At 36.9% G+C, this 8,324-nt stretch overlaps 1 pseudogene; it reads left to right on the plus strand.

Moving 5' to 3' along the window:
• Positions 1-5,919: 5,919 nt before the first annotated feature.
• LOC124081261 (26S proteasome non-ATPase regulatory subunit 7-like) lies at positions 5,920-6,823 on the plus strand (annotated as a pseudogene).
• The last annotated feature ends 1,501 nt before the right edge of the window (positions 6,824-8,324 follow it).

An 8,324-nucleotide genomic window follows, 5' to 3' on the forward strand; every position in this document is an offset into this window, starting at 1 on the left:
TAAAATGGGGTATAATATTACATTAAAGGAAAAAGTTCCATCAAATAAATGACCATTGATAAATAAACCAGAATTCAATTTTGTTTATTTATTACAGTATTTCTCACAATTATATAAGTCACCCAATGGTTACTGCCTCATCACGCACAAACAGACACAAGTATATACATACACTGCAGTGCATATATGAGTGTATGTGCTTTGGTAAAGATAAGTACCCACCGAATTTGCTTATAATGTTTACACATTATATAATAAAATTCTCTCTCTCTCTTTTTTTTTTTTTTTGGTGATCCTGGGGATTGAACCCAGAGCCTTGTGCATGTGCGGCAAGCACTCTACCAACTGAGCTATATCCACAGACCCTTGGATTCTCTTTTAACATAACATAGAACTATCTATGCACATGATATTTCACTTGAAAATAGACTGAAAGAAGATCCATTTCTGTTTGACCTTTCTTATCCATATTCTATAAATGAGCACCTAAAATCCAGTGTATAGCCAAAATGTTTCTGTTGACTGCGGAATAACTGATTTTGAGGCAATGGATGCTGGTGAGTTTTTATGGCACAACATAATAATGGTCTTACAGAAAATGAACCTGGTTAATATAATTTTATATTGTTACCAGTGGAACTCCCCAAATATCATCATACAACTCATTATTAAAGCAGAACTACATTTATTAAACCTCACTGAGCCAAGGAGATACATATCTGTGACAAAATTTCAGTGTTTTGATAGGAAGAACTGAGAGGAAGAGTTTTGTCTCTGTGACTATAGCTCAAAGAGTCAAGTGAGTCTCTCAAGGTGAAAAGCAGACTGACAATGGGCAAAACTTAGAGCAAAGAGTTTCAGGTGGTTGACCACAGTGAGGGGAGATTTTGAAACAAGTTTTGATAACTATTGCTGAGTAGGTAAGCTGTTCACCTAGGTTGCTTCAGAAATTTTTTTAAATTTATTTCCTGAGGAAAACATTTATTTTATTTTTTGTTTTTTAAATAAATTTTAAATTTTCTTTCTAGAAAAAAGGTTTATAGAAGAGATAGGAGAAAAAAACACTAAACTAACATTGGCCTAAGTCTTTTCTCACTTCAGAGCTGTCTTTCCTGTCCTTCAATCTGACATACAGAAGAGGCCATTATTACGTGAATCTTGCTCCATCCAGAACCACACTGAAGGTTTAAAATACATGATTATGTCAGTTATCTGTAAGTTATTCTGACCACTATTAAATTGTTTTTTCTATTCCTTGTTTGGATGAACATTTTTGTATCATTTAATAAGATAGCATCTACTCATAACAGTTTGAGATTCTGGAAATCATAATGTTATGGACAAATGAAAAAGGAAGGATTATGATCAATATTTTAATCTGATTTCCAAAGAGCAAAAAAAAAAAATATTAATCCAAAAGAACAGATTTTACTCTCCATCCAGTAAGCCTAGCAAACCATAGATGAGAATCATATTAGTTATCTATTTGTGCATAAGAAATTATCCCAATGAATAATGATTTAAAAATAATAAGTATTTTCTTTCTCTTAGTAATTTGGAGGTCAGATTTTCAGTAGTAGTTTATGAAGGAGCTGATTTTTTTTTTAAGAAAGCTGATTTTTGATAAGAATCTTCAAGAAATTAATATATATTTATTTATTGGCTGCAACTGAAATAATCTTAACTTTTTAAAATGTGTGCTTTTTAGTTATATTATGACAGTAGAGTTTATTTTGACTGGTTTACACAAATATGGATTATGTTTTATTCTGTTAGGATCCCAGTCTTGTGGATGTGCACTATGGTGAGATTCACTGTAGTGTTTTGACATCTTGACTATGTAGAACATCTGCTGGTGAATCGCTGTTGGTTTGTGGGTGGATAGACTCAGTTCTTAATTTGCATTCTCCCTAATGTCACATGGGCTCTTCACAGCATCACTGTTGGATTCCTCCTGATTAAATGACTCAAGAGGCCAAAATGGAAGCCACGTAAGTCACATACTGTCACCCCATCATACTTTGTAAATCACATAGAACAGTTTTATGACAATGTAGGGAGAGACTATATGAGTTTATGAATAAGAGGAAGTGAAGATATTTTACACTCACCCGCTAAAGCTCATTCTGAAATTTAACTCCCATTCTGAGGTTTTAGGAGGCAGGAAACAATCTGACTATGATATTTAGAGGTGAGACATTTGGGAGGTAGTTAAACTTCAATGAGGTAATAAGGGTGGGGAGCTAATCAGATGAGACTGTGGCTTTAGAGGAGAGAGCAGAGCTAGTAAGTTCTGTCTTGCCATGTGATGTCCTATGCCCCTTGAGAGTCCCCACCAGCAAGTAGGACCTCACCAGATGTAGTAGTTACTATATCTTGGACTTCCCAGTCTTGGAACCTTGAGCTGAATCATATTCCCATTTTATTTATTTACCATGGTTTTTTACCATGGAAGAATGTATCTAATTATCTAATTTTATGATATATGAAGTTGTTCTCTGAGACTTCTTGTGAGTATTATAGATATCATAAACTTCTATAGATATGTAAGTATTGCATTCTTCATCTTGAAGTATCCCCTGCAATACTCAGAATGGTGAATGTGAGATCTAGAACTTCTCTGATTGAAGTCATCAGGTTTGCATTTTCATTAGCATCTTGGTTGAGTTCTTTGGCCTAATGCATTATATAGCTTTCCTGATATCACTAAATCATAGTATAAAATTTCTCAACTTTTATGCATTGTATAAAGTCTGCTGTCAAAAGATTAAATGATAGAGGAAAACTTTGAAGATTTTTCCTTGAGTGGTTAAGATTTAAACTATGGATTTGAGGCTCTGTTTTTCCTTCTTTTAAAAATTGAATTATTTAGGAAGAATTTTTTTTTGTCTTTTGTTTTGTTTCATTCTTTGAAGGGATGGAAATAAAGGTCCAAAATAGACACTGAATAATAGTATTGGCATTGTGAAATATGTGCTAATTTCCCAAGTGTGTTTGCTTCCTATGGTTACTATAAAAATGGTCACACAGTGGTTTAAAACAACAAAGACTAATTTTTTACCATTTCTCTAGTTTAGAAGTTCAATACAAGTCTTTCTCCAGATTCTAGAATCCAACCATTTTCCTTGACTTAGGTTCTTGCTATGTCCTTAGGGTGCCATGAAAAAATACCATAGACAACTGACATATATTCCTCATTATTATTAAGTCTGGGAAGTCTAATATCCAGATGTTGGCAGAGTTTTTTTTTTTTTTTGAGGACCTACTTTGTGGTTGGTAAAGGGCTACCTTTTCCTCTACTAATTTGACCTTTCTCATGTACATATTCATAGAGAAAGAAGAAAGAGGTAGATGGGGAGGAAGTGATGAAGACACACACACCTACCCATACACACACACTCAGACAAAGAGAGAGTAAGGGGGAGGAAGGGAAGGAGGGAGGGAGGAGAGAGAGAGAGAGAGAGAGAGATCTCATAACTCCATGTTCTTTTGAGGACACTAATCCCATTACAAGAGCACCACAATCATGATATCATCTCAACCTAATTACCTCCCAAAGGCCTAATGTGTGGTTATATCAAATTTGGAATTAGTGCTTCAACATATCATTGTAACAGTTCCTTGTTGCATCCTCAAAGGTAGAAACAAATTGGAAGTTTTCATACATGATAATAATCTGGCTCTTTTTGTATCTTTTCACTTAGGAAGATTGTTGTGATTATATTTGAACCACTGAAAAATCCATTATTTTGTCATTACTTTGTGGTCATTTAACTTAAATCACATTTGCCACATCTATTTGCCACATAAGCTAACATATTCATAAATTTTAGGATAAGGACCTTGGGCATCTTTGAGGGGTCATCATTCTTCTGACCAAATCATTTCGGTTCTGTGAAGTCAGTTCTATGAGTCAGTAGGTTTTATTATAGCAAATCCAGTAGCAATTGTTAGGGTTGATCAAACATTCAAGCATTAATCAAGGAGAGACTTCATCACACAGGGGAAAAGTAGATGAAACCTGCCGCAGTCTGGCTGGGCACAAATGCCGCAGTCTGGCTGGGCACACAATCACGAGCCACCACACAGCTTGTAGATTCAAACAGCAACTCTTTATTCCCGAACTCACACCAGCCGTCTACAATCACGTTCTGGGGAAATCCACGTTCTCTTCCCAAAATCCACCTCCACTGGGCTTCTATCTCCAAAATATATTGTCTGAATCCCATGAGAACTCAAGGGGAACTCAGGCAGCAGGATACGCCCTATTCCCAGCAGGAATAATCTTAAACCTTAAACCTGGAACCTAAACTGGGAACGCCCTAAACATGATTATCTTAAAACCGGGAACACCCTAATCTGCCTTGGTCCTTGAGCAAGGTCACGTACATTCAATGTCACTGCAACATGGGGTACGCTGGCAAGGAAATTGTCATACCTACTTGGCTAATGGCTCCCAGCAGAAACCTGCCTTAATAAAGTCCATTTTTTAAGATCTGCAAATGTACGAAATGTATTAAACATATCCCACTTCCTTTCTATCATCTTTCCAAGAGTCTTCTTTTTGAATGTTTAGTTGCAGAAGCATTCTTCTATAAATGGCTTATGAGTGCTATATTCATTGTTGTTTACCTCCTAGGATGTCCTGAGTAGCTTTTTGTTTAGTTTAGTTTTGTTTTTGCTTTTTGTTATCTAATTCCTGGCTGTCTGCCAGATAAAATGTCAATGAGTGCTGAGTCTATTTTTTTTTTAAACAGAGAGAGAGAGGGGGAGAGAGAGAGAGAGAGAGAGAGAGAATTTTTTAATATTTATTTTTTTTTAGTTTTTCGGTGGACACAACATCTTTATTTTATTTTTATGTGGTGCCAAGGATGGAACCCAGTGCACCGCGCATGCCAGACAAGCACACTACCACCTCAACCACATCCCCAGCCCCAAGTCTAATTTTTGGAGAACCCAAATGTTTCATCATAAGGATTTAGTGATAAAAAGAGATAGCTGGCATCCTAAGGAAAATATTTGCAAAAATAGCATGTTTTTACTAAAATTTGGACAAATTACAGCTAGCTCTTAATCCCTTCTAGTCAATGACAAAATATGTCAATAGAAATATTAAGAATAATAACTTTAAAAATAAACATAATTGAAAGCATAAGAAGAGAGAATTAGGGAGAGCTGGGGCTGCTGAGTCACTAACATGCTGGGGAAAGTACAGTGCCCTGGGTAGGCTGGGGACTAAGGTAGGATGTCGGGTACCCTGACACATCCACTGGCACAGACCAATGTGGGTTCATGAAGCCAAGTGCACCCTGAAACTTGCTTCTGCCGCCACTGGGGGGCCTGGGCTGCCTGTTCCCTTCAGTGAAAGGTGGGTGATGCTAGAGTATGGAGGAAAGGACAGGCTTCAGTTGACACTGACTCCCTACCTCCAGGCTCCTGCTTATCTGTCATCTTTCCCATCCTTTTTCAATAAAAAGACTAAATTGATATCTTAGGAAAGCAATTCAACTCCTTCAGAGGCTTCTGTGCCTTGAAAGCTTTTACCAAAATTCTGTTCTCTGGTCCAAAATAGTTTCCTGAACCCACAGTGATGGTAAGTCCTGAAATTTTCTAAGTGGCGATCAGGTTTGAGGGTATCTTAAAATGTAGACGATGTGTCGGTATCTTTTTAAACAACAAGACCAGTTGGAGATTGGGGCACCAAAGCATAAAGCATGGGGCATATGTTTCAGAATATTGGTTTCATAGAACCCAGGCCATAATAGTAGTATGACTTGAGCATCTCTATTCCTGATGCGATTTGAGGATAAATAAGTTGAGGAAAGTTCAAAGGAAAGAAGGAGGTCTGCCCCCCCCCAAAAAAAAAAAAAAAAAACGTAAAGTTTGAATTTTTTCCAAGCATAAATTACTTTGTAGTCAATGTGTCCACAAGTTTGGAAACTAGAATTGTATTGTGGTATACTCTTTTGGGGTCAGGGCAAAAGAAAAGTACTTGATGTGTCCGTTAGATTTTCAGTCTGTTTTGATGAAGATGACAAAGCTAGTTCTGTCTGGTTCTTAAATCATGATTATTTGGAAGACCTGCATGGAATGTTTAATAAGGTTAATGCCAGAGAAGGAATAGTTGGCTGATACCACACAGGCCTTACACTACATAGAAATGACATCGCCATCAATGAACTCATGAAAACATATGCTGCCCTAACTCAGTATTCATCATTATTGGTGTGAAGCCAAAGAACTTGGGGTTGCCCACAGAAGCATGTATTTCACAGGAAGAAGTTCATGATGACTGAACTACAACTTCAAAAATATTTGAGCAGGTGATCAGGGAAGTTGAAGCAGAAGAAGCTGAGGAAGCTGGGGTTATACACTTGTAACAGGACATCAAAGACACTGTCGATAATGGACACTCTTTCCCAGGGAGTCACAAATCAACTCCATGGTTTGAAGGAACCTCTAAGCATCTCAATATCAGGAGCTACCTGGAAAAACTAGCTACAGGCAAGCTGTCTATCAACCACCAGACCATCTACCAGCTGCAGGACGTCTTCACCCTACTGCATGATGTCAGCCTGCAGGAGTTTGTCAAGGCCTTTTACCTGAAGACTAAGGACCCAATGGAGGTGGTGTACCTGGCCTCACTGATCTACTGTGTAGCTGCCCTGCACAACCTCATCAACAAGATTGCCAACTGGGATGCAGAGAAGAAAGAAAGGCCGGAAACAAAGACAGCAAAAAGAATAGGAAAGATGACAAAGAGAAAGAAAAATATAAGGAAAAGTATCATGTGAAGGAAGAAGAGAACAAGGAGAAAAAGTAAAGCACGTAGTTTTTTTTTTTATTTGTAAATTTAAATCTTACAAACTAAATCAATATTTTTTACTTTCAGTGCTTGCTAAATGGCTGTCCTGATGAGAGCTCTCTGCCTTCAATCACTGAGTGGCATTAGGTGATGTAAATGATAGAAAGACTGATCTCCAACTCATACTGCAGCCTCAGCTGCAGTGTGTTGGACATTATGATAGCTCAGGCTGCAGACTGTGCAAGAAAAGTGAAGAGAAAACATAATATTTTGGCACTCTTCATTCTTTATTAACAGGAGTTGAAATTTCTCCATTATGAGAGATTTTGGGGGGCTCTCTTTCTGATAAATAGCGAAATTGCTAAACAGAATGTATGGATCATGTACATTCTCTGGCTTGTAAACCTTAGTTCTGACACTTCTAAACTCTTGAGAACCTTATCACATTTTGAACCCACAGTTCTGGCATTATCAGGGCCTGGGATCCAGCTTCCTGTATTATTTACCTTCAAAGACCCAAGTAAGTGGCATGTTAAAAGAAAGAAAGAAAGAAAGAAAGAAAGAAAGAAAGAAAGAAAGAAAGAAAGAAAGAAAGAAAGAAAGAAAGAAAGAAAGAAGAAAGAAAGAAAGAAGATAGTGAGAAAAATAAAGAATAAAGGGATGCAGATTAAATGTGATAATCTGTAGATTTTTCTCTGTAGACTTCAACTGGTAGATATTTCTATCTTGACTAGAGATCTGCATGATTTACAGATCAATGATGGAAACTGTCTACTTGCAAATTGTGTTTGCTGCTGTGAAAATCCTAAGAATCATCAATGAGTTTGTAGTTGAGTAGCTCTTCCATGATTTGAAGACCTCAACCTCTGTACTTAAAATAGTAATTCAGGAACAATCCCTTAAAGAGCTTTGGTTTTGCTAGTTGTAAATACTGCCTGATATTGACCTTTCCATCAAGATCTTTATCTCAGGTCCCTTCCAGAAGATCAGGCAGCACATTTGAAAAGCAATGCTACACACATTGTTTAGGAAAGTATTGAGATAAGGCTTCTGGCCTGTTTGATAAGAACAGATCTCTCCAGTCCTTACAGAATTTACTTAAGCAAGGACATTTTAGCATCAGAGGTAATAATCCCAGACACCATAGTGGCCTGTTACTAACTCAGCCCACAAATTATGAAGATCTCTGTGAATTTTATCAATTCTTCTTTAAGAATTACTTGTGTTCTTTTACCTTTTCTAAAGAAGATAAAAACAAGGGAGTCTGATTCAATAAAAAAAATTTTGCCAAATCTATTAACAAAATTCTGATAAAAGCGTTTTCCCTTCTGTGTACAGTGGTACATGTCTATAATCCTGGGGACTCAGGAGGATGGGACAGAAGGATTGCAAGTTCAAGTCAGCTTTAACAACTCAGTGAGAACCTATCTCAAAATGAAAAATCAAAAGGGTTGAATATGTGAACAACTTTGGGTTCAGTTTTGAGTACCATAGAAACAAACAAACAAAAAGAAAAAAA

The sequence above is a fragment of the Marmota monax genome, unplaced genomic scaffold, assembly GCF_021218885.2.
Source record: "Marmota monax isolate L192 unplaced genomic scaffold, Marmota_monax_Labrador192_F-V1.1 WCK01_AAM20220418_F8-fsc00325, whole genome shotgun sequence".
Classification (NCBI taxonomy): Eukaryota; Metazoa; Chordata; class Mammalia; order Rodentia; family Sciuridae; genus Marmota; species Marmota monax.